Source organism: Pithys albifrons, chromosome 4, assembly GCF_047495875.1.
Source record: "Pithys albifrons albifrons isolate INPA30051 chromosome 4, PitAlb_v1, whole genome shotgun sequence".
Classification (NCBI taxonomy): Eukaryota; Metazoa; Chordata; class Aves; order Passeriformes; family Thamnophilidae; genus Pithys; species Pithys albifrons.
In genome coordinates, this window is record NC_092461.1 from 42,810,731 (window position 1) to 42,826,170 (window position 15,440).

Below are 15,440 nucleotides of genomic sequence, written 5' to 3' on the forward strand. Positions count from 1 at the left end.
CTTGAATTCTTCCTCTCCATATCAGAGCTCCTGTGTCTGAAAAGATGAGGATTTTGGTCAGCAATGGCGGCCAGGATTTGGCCAACAACAGCCTGGCAGGACAGAACACTTATTTCCTGATATTAACTGATGAGAAAGATTCTTGGTTCTCTTATGTCTATTAATACAAGGAATACCTTTATAGATGAAATTATTCTTATATGTATTAAAAAACTGCAAAATTCTTCCACCTTTCACTTCTAGACTTAGAAAAACCTGTTGTAACTCCTCACTTATCATTATCAGCCTAACCATGATGTGTCCATGCAGAAGATAAATGCTGTTATTATTTAAAATTCCTAGCACCAACTTCCAAAAATGCTGACAAGTCATTACTCCCAAGAAAATGTAGAGTAGTTAATTAAAAGTGAAACGTGCAGAAGTCATCCAGTAGATTGCAATCAACAGGATTCACTAAATGAACACTTTGTGTCTCACTGCTGAGACAGATTGTTCTACAACCCTTCCTCCTCCTCTCAGAGGGATGTTGGGATAAAGATGAGCACAAAATAAAACAAATGAACAAATGTGGCTTCAGCCCCAGAAGCAAATAAATCATCTTTCACAGCCAAATATTTAGAGATACATATTTCCACCTTTTTCAGAGCTGTGCTGCTGGCCAGGGAGAGGTTTTACTCATTTTATTTAACCTTGAGTTGAAAAGTTAACAAACTGAATAAACTCACAGTAAGCAAAGGGAAGTGATGGTGCACATTGAGGTATGAGGGGGTGCCCCACACCATGTTATATGGAACTGGGAACACTCCACTGAGCAAGCCACCTGCCAGTGAGCCATGGAGAAGGAGAAGCCTCTCAAGGGGGTTCATTTTCCAGCACTGGGCAGAAATGCCTGGGTGTAATAAGACAGTGCTGTACATCAGAGATGATGTTGAAACAGTCTCTCTTCATGGTTGATACAGTGATGTGAGGGCAGGTCCATTGCTGGTGCAAGTGGTAACCAGCTCTTGCAGATACAGGAAGACATTCCCTCTGCCTTATTAGTGTTGGCTGGTACCACAGGGAGCAGCTCACACAGAGGGAGTGGGGGAAGAAGAAGGAAAATGGCCAGAAATGAAGCTACCGTATCTATTTCTTGTCCTCAGAAATGCTCCCAGAAAAGGTCAAAGCTCTAGTGGGTAAAGTCAGCCCAGAGAACACATAAAGTTCTCACAAACAAGTCAGACTTTCATGAACTCTGGTAAAACACACGATTTCTTAAGAGTGATGTCTGGAGGCAACAGGTGGATCTCTCCATGTGTCTCTGTATGGAACCTCCCTCGACCTGCTGGTCATGTTCCTTTTCATGTAGCCCAGGACATGGCTGGCTTTCTGATCTGCAAGCACACATTGCTGGGTCATATTGAGCTTCTCATCAACTGACACTCCCAAGTCCTTCTCAGGGCTGCTCTCAGTCCATTCTCTTCCCAACCTGTATTTGTGCTTGGGATTGCCCTGACCCAGGTGCAAGACCTTGCCCTTGGACTTATTGAAATTCACGAGGTTTGCATGGGCCCACCTTTCAAGCCTGTTGAGGTCCCTTCAGATGGCATCCCTTCCCTCAAGAGTGTGTACTGCACCACACCGCCTGATGATGGTGGAAAACTTGCTGAGTGTGCACCGGATTCCACTGTTTATGTCATCAACAAAGATGTTGAACAAAACCAGCCCCAATACCAACCCCTGAGGAGTAACACTTATCACTGGTCTCCAATTAGGACACCTTCTAGATGTACCAAAATAAAAATGAGGATGGGGAAACAGTACACCCCTAACACCTTCAATTTTAATTTCCCTTCTCCCTCTGACAGCCATAGCTAGACATGTTGTTTGGTATGGGGTTTTGAAGAGGAAGGTGGTTTTAAGATCAATTAACCAGGGCCATAAAGATGTATCTCATCAAAGAAGCAGCTTGTCATGGTTTAAGTCAGTTCCAGACAGTGGAGGCAAGAGCACCACCGAGCTGTGCAGACTAGCCCTGCACCTTGCCTGTCTCCTTTTAGTGCTGAGATCTTTTTCACACAGGTCTTGGGCTGAGCTGGTGAAATGCCAACTGCCCAACACAGAGTGTTAGAGCCTCCCTCCCTCTGCCGAGAAAAGGGAGAAAGGAAAAAGACTTCAAAACAGGTTAAACTTCAAACTAACCATATATATTTATACAGAAAAGAGAAAATTAAAAGAAACTACAAGATAACACACACTTACAGAAGTTAGATACAACAAAAAAACCTCTCCATTGAACACAAATCCCACTATCCTAACTACAAATCAGTCTAGAGAGCTCAATTCCCCAGAGACAAACCCAAGCAGAGAGAAAGACTAAGAACATTTTACTTCCCTAAGATAACATGGTGGTGAGTCGGTGCTGGGCTTGGGCCTCCCGTCCCTCCTGGGATGGCACAGTGCATCTTTCTGGGACCACAGCCATGAAAGAGCTGACCAAGCCACTCCCACACCAGCTCCTACACTTTGACATGATGTCGGAATATGATATGGAATACTATTGGCCAGTAGTCAGCTGCCAGCTAGCCCAGCCCAGCTCAAGCCAGCTGATAGTCTCAGGCCTAGGCCTACCTAGCTAAACCCATAACAGCACAACAGGCCTATCATGGAAAACACAAGCTTCCTGAGACCCATTTTATCGTTTTAAACAAGGTCATTAGAAACAGAATATGCTGCTCATCACACCTGATGTGCTTCAGGGAAGTAAATTTCAATGCACTGTTTGAATAACGTAAGGACACGTTTTATTAACTCAGCTGCACCTCTTCACCCAGCACAAGCTGAATTGCCCAAGATGCCATAAATTTCAGGGAATGGGGAGCTAAAGCACTGAAGTTATTGTGTTTCCATTGGATACTACAACTGAAACTGCTTCATAATCCTCTCAGCCATACTCAGAAGCTTCCCCAGCAGAGGGGGCTTCTATTTCTCACTGTGAAGGGAAAAGGGCAGGGTTTCCATCATATTTGAATTTAGTGCCCTTCTAGGAAAAAAATGATTTCCAGGTACAATTACAATGTAGATTAAAATAATTTTCATCAGAATACATTTTTATAGTATTATATAATTGTAAATATTTCATTCCAAATCAGTTTATGATTGCTCTGTAAAGAAAAATACTCTGATTTCACTATTCAACTTCAAATCAATTTTCCTGTTTTTATCTAAAACAAATAACTGGGGGGGAGGGGAAGCATTTATTGGGTAGAGCAAAGGTTTTTTCAGGTCTCTCCATATTTTTCGTCTCTCCTTTTTTCTATTGTTATTCAATTACTTATGATTTCTCTTCCATCAGTAACACTCTCTGATCTGTATCATAATACCACTTTCTTCCCCAAGTGGTCTGCGTCCAAAAGAAGATAAAATGCACTGGAAAATTCAGAAATGAATATTTCTGTGGAGTTTTGGTGGGAGAAAGATTTGTTCTATTTAGATACAGAGATTTCTGTGCACATAGGCATAAAAATACCTCCTCTGACAATTATAATGACTTTTTTTGGTGTTATGGAAGACTAACTAAGGCATAAACCACTTTGTGACCTGGAGTTCTGAAGTTCTTTCTCCATCACAATGGACAAAAGGGAGTGAAGGCAACTAGGGATCTGAAAAGCAAGACCAGCATATCATTACTGACAAGGGATGTCTGTAGAATAGGAGGCATCCGCAGAGAACTGTGCTGCACTGGCAGAAGGGAAAAAAGTTGAATGTAACAGTGTGCAGAGGAAATTAATAGCCATGGAGATGAGTGGTATGTTTAGACTGACAGCTGGAAAAGACAGTTTGACAGACAGATTGGATGAATTAGATAGAATAGGATGATGCAAATATATATGGGATTTTTTTAACTTTCCTTTTCCACTTCTACTATTTTCTAGTTAAGCACAATTTTCCCTTACACATTTACAGTCTCAACTCCAGTTGAAAAAGGTTTCTACCAGGCTTCCACAAACAGCTTTTCAAAGACTTAAATTCAAGTATGGGAATACCAGAAATCATGTCCTTCCTCTTGGGCTAAGTGCTAGACTTTCATCTAACACAATACCATGGTGAAATGACAGAATCACAGAATATGTCAAGTTGGAAGAGACCCAAAAGGATCATTGAGTCCAACTCCTAGCCCTGCACAGGACCATCCTCAAAAGTCACACCATGTGCCTGAGAGTATTGTCCAAACATTTCTTGAACTCTGTCAGGATTGGTGCTGTGACAGCTTTCCTGGGGAGCCTCTTCCAGTGCCCAGCCACCATCTGAGTGAAGAACCTTTTTCTAATACCCAAACTAAACCTCCCCTGACACAACTTCAGGCCATTCAGTTGGCTCCTGACACTGGTCTCCACAGAGAAGAGATCAACGTCTGCCCTTCTCATCCCCCTCAAGAGGAAATTGTAGACTGTGATGAGGTCTCCCCTTCAGTCTCTTCTTCTCCAGGCTGAACAGACCCAGTGAACTCAGCTCCTTCTCATATGACAGAACTTGCCTTGTCTCAGTGAGGAGGACTTCTGAAATTTAGGAAGCAGAGATGTGTTCACCATGACAAGTGCCCACTGCAATTGTCACTTTCCTCATGTCCCCAAGCATAAGCAGGTCTCCTGTTCAAGCACTGCTGTTGAATTCCTGCATGTATTTTTCTTAAATCCCATGGCACAGAAGGCCTTTCTGTATAGCTGTGGAGGAAGTCAAGGCTTCAGTAGCTGGAAATCATTACAATTTTGAATTCTAGAAGTTCCTAAAATCAAAACTTTCCTTGGAATGTAATAACACGTTTTACTTGACTGAAAGCAGAAACATAATGGAGCTATATGCCAGTTTGTATAACATTCAGTCCATTTAATTGAATTGATTTAGAGATAGAAACATGACAGCACATGGAGCTGTAGAGGATACAGCTCCTGGGTGCTGAGTGGGCAGCAGCACCACTCTCCTTCTGCCCACCTGTCACTGCCCAGCTCTGCTGGCAGCTCCACACTTGCTGGGACCACCATCCTAGTTCCTTGCCTGGGCTGAAATTGTCTCCCACTTAATTTACAAAGATGTCCTGCTGTCTATACAAGCAATCACCAGGATTTCAGCCTCCAGCTTTCCTGTGCTGCCTTCTGCATCTCAGATGGGCTCTTGCCACTCTTCCTTAGCCCCGGTTCCTAACAGTTACATTTGAGATGTCTGAAATTTATTTTCTGACTTTGTGTTTTCCTGAAGTTATTCATCTAAACCACTGCCTGTTCTTACAGCCCAACAGGGTTGGCTGTACCCTTTCTGAGACTGCTCACTGCTTGGTGCTGGGAAGGACAGACCAGGCACGGTGCAGAACCTTCCCAGGTACAAGTTATTCCAGCTTCCCCTGCTGAGCTGTTAAAACTCAGCATTTCTTTCATGTCCCTGGACACAGCCAGCTCACAAATATACAGCACTATGAAAATTAAATCAAATGTAATAGCTAACTAAATATCAACCTGGGCATTTTTGATTGCATTGCACTCGAAGGGGGACAGCTGCTGCCATGTGCCATGTAATCTTCTGTGCTGAAATGCAGCAACAGCTCTTTGAACAGACATCAGTGACAGATCTAAAACTTGGCTTTACACAGCATAGATGTCAAAGACTTTTTTCTGTTTAGATTAATATAAGAGTGGATAAAGTCCTGTATCTTCAACTTGCTGATCCTGAACAACTCTCTTTGGATGTGGTAAAGAAGTCAGTAGATACTTTTTTAAAGTACTACATGATTTTAGAAGTGTTGAAAGCTTCAGTGATTTCTTCTTTTAGATGTCTGCAATATCTTTAAATTCTTTCCCTCCTATTATGTAGAATACTGGGCCTTTTTTGTACGTAGGACTTGTCCATACAATCTCTTGTTTTTCTCTGTCTGCAGTGAATTTGTATACAGCCTGCAAATAAACTGCAAGAGTTCTATACATTCAGCACAGGAGCTGCAAGAGGAAACAGAGAAAGCAATTAAAATAATGAGCAAGTTGTAAAAATTAATGCTTTTAATTTCATCATTTGAGCAGATTATCTGGAAAATTCCATTCTTTGGTTAACAGATGGTCTTGATCATCTGAAAGGTCTTTTCCAACATAAATAATTCTATGATTCTATGTAAAGTCCCACTCACATCTTATAGAGGCTCATAAAACTAAAGAACAACTGGTCTGTTGCAGATTGGTTGCACGAATGATAAAGATTTGAATATTCAAAGTAAGACAAAGATCCCAGTCCAATACACTTCCTATACTTATGCACTCCAGAAAAAAAAAAAGAAAAAAGAGAGAGATAAAGAGCCATAAAGATTATATATTACAGTGCTGAATGATCTTTTGTGGACACAGAATGCAGGGGGATTTCAATGTTCTCCTAAGAATGGGTAAGCACCAGCTGCAGATGTGGACCTCTCCCATGTAGAGCCTGATTGTCTGCTGCCTTATGCAGGAGGTGGGAGAGCTTGGGGCATTTGTCTCTCGCCCTTATCACTACTGCCTTGAAATAACCCATTGCTTCAACTCCATTACTCAAAGCTCTCCTTCCTGCACTTTATTTTTAACCTCACTCTTCAGGAAAAGGCAGTAACTGAAGAAAGGAAGCCACAAGGTTCAGAGAGTATCTGAGGCTCTGCAAAAACCAGAATTGGTTGAGGTCACAAGTCATAGAAGGACGGAAAGGTTGGAAAAGACCTCCCAAGATCATCAAGGCCAACCTTTGATCAAACAGCATCACATCAAGTAAACCGTAGCATTAAGTGCCATGTCCAATAATTTCTTGAACACCTCTAGGGATGGTGACTCCACCACCTCCCTGGGCAGTCTGTTCCTCTGTTTGACAACCTTTTCAGTGAAGAAATTCTTCCTGATGTATAAGAAGAGAGAAAAGAGGATGGCACTGGGTTACATGGGGAACTACCAGGATGCTGTTTGACTAGAAAATTAATACAATTTCAAACTGGTTTTGCCAGAAAATAAAATACAGGATCAGCCTGAAGAATTCGTGTCTATATTCTTATAAGAGTGTCCTCACCTGTCTTGAGCATTCCCGTGAATGTTCCTTTGGAAGTTCCTTTTCACCATTATCTCTAGCTCAGGCTACTCGTGCTCATATCACTTCTTCTTAGACCTTGCCTAACTTTTCCTTTCCCTTGCTTAAATTAAACTGTATATGTTCTGTTATTCTGCCAGATTCTGGGCATGAAAGTTTTTGCACATTGCTTATCCATTCCTTCTTTTCTTCTAGGATTTCTCTTAGGCCTTAATGCTATCTTATGCAAGCACTCTTAGGAACCCTGCCATTTTCCTGTACTACATCTTTCCCACTGTTCTTAGTACTTGAGCTTGAATCATGAGTTATCGAGGTTAAGACTCTTCACTTTTTGTGTCAATCTTTCCAACCTAAATCTTAAGACAATGACCTGTTAGGAAACTGCTGATTCCATGTTCACTGAGCCTACACATTTTAGCTCATACGTTTTTTTCAGTCAAGGGCATTGAGATCTGTGGTGTGCAAAAGAAAAACAACAACTCTCTGAAGATTAGATGTCAGAGAAAAACTCTGCTGATTATTTTATTTAATTTGCGGGGGGGAACTCTACTGGGCCACACCATAAGTACTTTGTTGTAATATTAATAGTGTAATACCAATAATGTACTTTTAAATATAAACCTGGATCAAAATATTATAGATACAAAACCTCCACAAACTCACCAGAACTCAATTTTAACACACACAGATTTTCCAAAGTGTCACACTGGGCATTCAGGGCACGTGTATGGTCTTGTGGTGTCTTTTTATGCAACTAGCACAAATATTCTGTTTGCCAAACAGGACCTTAATGTGCAAACTTAATGGCTACACTGCAGTGGAACAGCACAAGTCGCTGCATTTTAATTGCCTCTTATTTAGGAAATGGCACAACATAATGAAGTGCTTGGATTCTGGCCATGACTCCAGTCTCCAGTGTCCTCAAAGCTGGACACCAGATATCAGAAACCCATTCTTGCTTTTTACCTTTTAAAAGGACTTGCAGCTACCATTTTAGGACAACAGTGTTTTCAAGAGCAAATTTTCTGATGTTTGTGGGTGCACGGGGCACAGAGAATTGCACAAGCACGACCTGCAAACAGTTTCTGTGCATAATTTATGAAACTGCAGATTATTTACCCATAGTTGAAAAGATGCCCTTTGTCTCTCTCCTTTCTTTTCCACACTTCTCACTCTATTACACATTTTGCATATGTGTCCTGTCAGTGCAGATACTTTGCATTATCCCTTGCTGGGGTTTCACAAAGAGAAGAGCATCTGTCCCCACGTGCTGCCCATGTCCCTGATCTTACACGGTGTTCAGCTACTGGAACAGCTGTCAGGCAGTGCTCATCCATTTCCTGGCTTTATGCATAGGAAACTTCTTGCCTGCAAATCAGTCTCTTCTCTTGCCCTCTCCAAGCCTGCAGGGACGGGGGACATTTCCTTTCTGATGCTGAAACCACCTTCCCAGACATTTGTATGATAGGAGTTGGTCATTTGAGTCTACAGAACAAAAAAGAGGAAGCGCAGACCTGAGACAGATCTTATTAATTGAACTTCATAGTTCCCATGGGAAGCAAGAGGTTATTAGCTTTACTGAGGGATGGGGAAATTGAGGCAGCCTCCCAAGGTCACACTGTGGAAAAGAATGATGAATAATCTTGTAGCCCAGATCTCAGTTCGTATTTGCCTCTTAAGATATGGAATAGAGCAGCATTGGAATTGTGGTATAGAATTCTATTAATAATCAGTAGCCAAAAATATGGCACATCTAGCAATAACAGCTGGAAGAAAAATTAGTAATTTATTTTTTAAGTTATTTCCTTCAGTTCCACAGCATTTGATATTAATTAAAAGAGAACCCTGAGCAGTGCAGAACAGCAAAACCCTCAATCAGTCATAGCTGAGAAAATGCTAAAACTTGGTGTGTTAAACTTACGGGCATGGCTTTTGATTTAGGTTTGAGGGTGTGCTCTGCTTTTTGTTGCCTGGGTTTTAAAATTCACATTTCCTGGCAAATCAACTGAGTCACCTGAGGGGTCTCAAATCCAGTCAAAGATTAAGTAATTTCTTCAAGATTTGCTGCCTTGGTACTTTCTAATTCCGATCAAATAATTCATATAGAACTTCACCCTTATTACGCTCACCGATGCAGTTAATTCCAGGGGGTTTTGACAAAATAAACTTCCAGTAAAATATTCTTAGGCAATAACTGACATAAGAAAGACAATAGTATTTTAGCATTGTTATAAATTGTGAGTGTCCTTGTTACAGTAGCCGGGACCAATTTATCATTGTGTGAGTGTAACCAAAACTGTGTATTCTACACCCTCTGTATCATTTCTGATGAACTGTTAATGATGAACCATTTGCAGCAGCTGCCCAGGACACATCTGACCCCTCAGGCTGTGAGCTGGGTGTTAGGGAACCCTGTGAGATAGGGGAGTGTTTCTTTGTTTTCACACCAATGTGTGATAACTACACTCTGGAGGAGCATTAGCACCTTCACACCCAGCCTGAGGGGTCATGTCTGCTAATGGGCTATTAGGGACTGGCACAGTAGGCAGCTGCAACAACCCAGAGCATCAAAGATTCCAAAAATATCCCATGACTCACAGAGTTAGATCACTCATTTTTTAACTCCCCAGCCTGGCGAAGCTACTGGACATTCCCAACCTGAACCGAAGCCTGTATAATCCTTGGGTTTTGGGACTTGGGGGTACCACTCATCAGATCCAGAGGAGGACCAGAACCTCAACAGGACTGTGACTTCCACTCTTGACAAGACTGCAACCATCATCCTCATCAACGAGTTTTCCTTTCCATTTACTTTGGATTCAGCGGAACCAGGTAAGGCTAAGCACAGGGGCTAATGAACACCATTCTGTTTGTGTCCCAGGGTGCTGGGTTATACTCCTGGGTTTTCTGGGTTAAAACTGATATTTCCTTTGTAGCATTGTATTTACTGTGATTTTTTATTAAATTGTAACTCCAACTTGTAATGTCTCTTGAGTCGGGTTCATTTTTTTCTGCCGATTTACCTTTAAACCAGCACAGTGAGTTTATTTCAGAGCTCTGTTGAAGTGAAAATAGTATTATTTCGGTTCCAGGCCCATGTGGCAGGTTGTCTGCTGTAAGACTGCACCAAGACTATATAATCAGTCAGGAAAATGTAGCATCTGCTTTATCATGGTCAACTTTGGACTTGCACCTGATTCAGATGTATAGCCTACCCTGAGGACCTCTAGATGAGCAAAGTTTCAGGTGGATCATCCACTCATAGTAGGCTAACCTTTGTCTTCTAATTTGTGTTCCAAGTTCAGCCTAAGGCTTCTCTAAAACAAACTTGTCCTTCTTGTCATCTCACCCCTCTCACTGCTCAGCATGGTCCAGTTTCACAGATTCATTGTGGTGCTTATTGGAGTGCAATTGCTTTGGGAGGTCTGTGACTCAGACCAGACCTGTGCTTCAGACTAGGCCTGTGCCTAAGCAGGCAGCACCAACACAATCTTTAATCACTGTTAGAGGTGTACACATGTGCCCTCTCTTCACCGCTGGCTTCTCATAACCTTCAGCCTCCATGCAGCGTTCATGCAGTTATGATGATGAGGTTCACAGAGGTACCAACTAAAGATCTCCTGCATCAAGAGGCTGTACATACATCTCACATTAACAACTCATATCTGCTTATCCATGCTGATCCTTTACAATTAGGGAAGATATGGCAGTTTTTTCAGAGCAGCAATTTTCAGACAGGAATCTAGAAGGAGAATTTAAAACTTGTATCACTATGCCAAACATACAGAGATAAAGAGAAAACAGCTGAATGTCAAACGCCTCCTGATTTCAAGTGAGATCCAGACACATATTTCATACAAATGTAGATCTGTGACAGAATGAAGCAGAACTTCCAAAACTCACAGTACGTGACACTGATCCAATAAGTAAGTTTCTATGGCACTCTTGAAATGATATCTCTACAGGTGAAAATGCATTATTTGGACAAGTGTTAGTGAGATACTTAAGAAGGGAGCTTCACGCCAGCTCCAAGACCCAAAAGAGAGGCACAGGTGAACAGCAAACTCACAGTGTAGGGTGATAGCCCTGATATGAGTTGAGGGAAATGCCTCGACCCCCTGGAGGGATGCTGGCAGGACAAAGAGACTCCAGTGTCTCCCTGAAAGTGCTTATTGATGGGGTTACTGAGGAATGGGGTGTTATGGAAATGGCTCAGCCTTTCTTCGCAGCACCCTGTGGCACCCTGCAGAGACCCAAGGAGCCACCCCTTGGGCATCTATATATCACCCCCAAAGTATAGTCACTCAACCTACCTAAAGGGAAAAAAAAGTATAAAAAGAGATTGGGTGTGAGCAAAAATGGGGGGAGAAAACTTCTACCACCTTTGGGAGGGCAACCTATGAGCTATCCTGTCTCCTTCCCCCACCCCATCAGACATTGCAGGTTTAAGCAACCAAATTCTTACTCTATTTTCCTATGCCTTACTAATTATAATTTGTTATAACTCACTGAGTGTATACATGTTGGTGGGAAGTGGCTATATTCTTCCTGTTGCTTTTGCTTTCGGTTACTGAGTGTTTAAATGTGGTGTTAAGCTGTTGTGTTTCTGGTTAGTAATCCTCTGTTAGTTAAGTTTGTTGTGGGAGGGGATATACTGCTGGAGTTGCCTGTAGAATGTGTTTTGTGCCACTTTCTTTTGGGGTATTTTGTCATCAATTAAATACAATCCTGCAGCTGAATGTCATCATCAACTAAGCAACCCCTATAGTCATAGTCACATACTTGTATTAATAAAGGTTACTTTGGGAGCTGTTCTTGCTATTAAGTGTGGTCCATAAACTGGGTATCAAAGACCTCTCCAGGCCGTGCTGTCCTGTGTTATCTCTTCAGGTGAGACACAGACAGGCTGATCTGGGTTATATAAAGCTTTGATGTTCTGGGATGCTTATAGTTAATAAGTCCTCCCTGGCTAAAGTGTGGTCTTCATAGGAAGGTCAAAAATCTTTCCAGCCTGTGTTCTGTCCTGTGTTCAACAGGCAGCACTGGGCTCATAAAGTTTTGATTGTTCCGAAGAAGCTTATAGCCCCTAACTTCATATTAATATAGGTGAGACTAGAAATCTTTGCATTTCTGTCCCTCTCCCCCCTTTCATGTGATGCACAGGGCACCATGGCCAACACCCCTTCCAGCTTTGTATGGACCTGCCCTAAACGCCTTTTATCAGGAACAATCTTTCACAAATTGCCTCTTTGGAAGACTCCCTACAGAAGCAGTCCAGTGCCATGAGATACATATTCATTTTTATATATACACCTACATACATACAGATACATGTGTACATAACCAGTAGCCCATCAGTTATAGTTTTGTACATCTCAAATCAGTAATCTCGCTCTGTTGCATTATGTACTCACTCCAAACCATAATGCTGCCAAAGGTCTAAAAATCACAGGTGTCGGAGGAGAACTAGTGGACGAGGATTTCATCAAATAGCAGAAGTATTATAAATGTTGGGTGGATGAAGACGCGGAAGTGCAAGAACCGGGAAAACCTTGGAAGAAGCTCGATAAAGATCACGAGGGCTTTAAGAGCTATTTGGACATTTCCCCAGTTTAACTGTTATATACTCCAAAATGGCTACCCTTGTTTTTTCCCTTAGTCATCCCTGTCCAGGTTTCTCCTTCCCACAAACCCCTAGGGCATTTTTCCCGCCAAGCCTCTCCTGATTAGTCCCCAGTTGGTGCAGTGCACCATTTCCCTTATATGGTTGTGTTCTTCGATTGGTTCTTCCCTTGTTTGTCCCCTTCATTTGCATGCCCACCAATCCGATGCTTCGCTCCTCCCTGTCTCCTCCCCTTACTCCGCCCATGTGCTAGAAAGTCCCATGCTCCCCTATATAAGTCCGGGCACCCCAATAAACCTTGCTTCTCTTCGTGGACTCCTGACTCATGTGGACCTCTTCCTTTGGGGGATCATCGCCGGGTTGGGAGCGGGAGGAGCCTTCCCTAAGTTTCCGAGGAGCTTGCCCCTCGAGAGCATAAATCATTGCTCTTCGAGCCTTGCTCCTGGGAGCGCTACCCAATCTGCCGTATCGGTGGGCAAACTTCATCCATCGATACACAGGTTTTCATTTTCTCATATTTGTAGGCATATAAAACAGACTTCACACAGGCATACCCAAAAGAAGAAATATCAGACCACAAATATTTTAAATAGGCAATTAATACAACAGAGCACTTACCATGGAGATCAATAGGATAGGAAAATTATGTCCACCCCAAATACATGATGGGACCAAAAAAACTGAAGTACTGCAATTCACACAAGCAGCAGGTATTCAAAATTAGTGGTATTTGTATTTCTAACTGGGTGATAGTTTCTGGGAAAAGGTACTTCACTGTGCATTGGACTCATTGTGATTAACAATTTCAGAACACTTCCCTTACATTAAAAATTGTAAGTTAATTAAGAAGACAAGGATGACACATGATTCTATAATTAAGTGGGCATTACTCTCTCATCAGCAGAAGTGAGCGACTCTGCATTCCACTGATCAAAGAGGAAGATGGTGACCTACATTTTCTCCTTCCTGACAGCAGCAGCTGGTGAGCGATTTTTGGTAACAGACCCCAGCAGGGTGGAACAGGGCTCAGCTGTATTTGGGTGAGACTTCAGACCAGCCAAAACAAGCTCTGTCCATCATGGCACAGAGGAAGGCTCTCCTCTGACAGAGACATATTCTGTAGCTCTTGAGGTGCAGGAATTACATTTTTAACAACATAATCTTAACACAGTAAGATCCTGATTCAAATTCAGATGAAATTACACATTCCCACTGACCTCTGAAAATTCCAAAATCTTAAATATCTTGCCATATTCTCCAAAACTGATTTTTGAAAGGTGCTTTATTTAATAACAGTATCTACAGCCTCTCAAAGTGTTGAAAATGCCTGTCCACAGTTTTCGTAACAGTTTCCCCTTAAATCACTAGGCCAAAATCACATCTCTGTGTCTAAGGTGTTCTCCTGACAAGGTTACTGAGAAGCCTTTCTCAGATGTTGGGCTCCCAACAGTCCCACTGACACTGTAATGGGGATTTTGTCCTCTGGAGGGTCAGAGGAAGACCCTGCATTATGAGCTATGAGTCAGTTACTGAAATCTGTTTCCCATTTCTGCATAATTTTTTAGGCATAATTTAAACTTCACAGAAAAGGGGAAGATGTCCCATTTCCATCTCAGTTCCTCCAGTTATACAGTTCTCCAAACATATTTGGCCTCTGAGAAAGAGATTAGCTTGAAACACAGATTAATAATTTCTAGAAAAAGTCTCTTTTCTCCAGATGATATCGTCAGTAACTCAGTCAGCTAGTTAAATCTTCTTTTTTCCCAAGCAGACCAGCTGCACCCATCCATTTCCAAGACCGGCCTGACCCACTAACACGATGGATGAACTAAAAGAAAAGAAGTGGTTTTTTCCTAGAGATCTGAATTTTGCACACACTATTGTTCATGAAAGTTCAAGTGAACTCAAGTGATCACTTAAATCCCAAAACAGAGAAAGTGTAGACAAAACCAATAATGAGAACTATACTGTGATACCAAACCAGAGTGGTTTATGGCCCTGAAACAGCTCACACTGTAACAGAACACCACTCATTGGGTGCAACTTTATTTCCATTTACATAAATTTTTGAGATGATAAATAAGGCCAGAAAAGAAGACAGGACAACCATGCAAGTTGTGCTTCATGGAATGGCAGCTGAAGACCAGGTGAGGTACCCAAGTAAGCCAAGATGTCTGTGTTTAGGCAACACACTGACATCCTTCATGTTTCAGCAGATGATCATGGTTTATTTTTTTACACTGCTTCACAATCTGTGTTCCAGTGCTGATGTTCCAGTACTGATATTCCAGTGCTGAAGGCAAAATCGCACTACTTTTTTTTTTTTAACTTTACATCACTTCTCACCATCTTCCATTAAAATAATTGAGAAAAGAAATTATAGGGATGGTAAGATCCATTGCCAAAATTACTCATCTTTGAGGTCTGCGTGAATTATTTGTTCTTGTATCTCACTTGAGCCCTATGACTCTTTCAGCAGCCAACCCTGCCCAGCAGTTAAAAAAATCAATAGATTCCTACTGAGGAGTAAGTGTGTTCCCATCTCCTGCACTGATTTGTTCTGTAACCTCTGACAGGACCACTTTATTCTTTGGCTCCCACTTTGATTGTGAAATTGTATGGAAAAACAGCCCAAAGAGTGCAGTGGTAATTCTCAGTGTTGGGGACTGAGCAATGTCCAGCAGCAGCACATTAGAGTTATTTGCCTCCTTTGATCATCCTGCCCTGGCCCACCTTGGCCAATGCTTTTTCT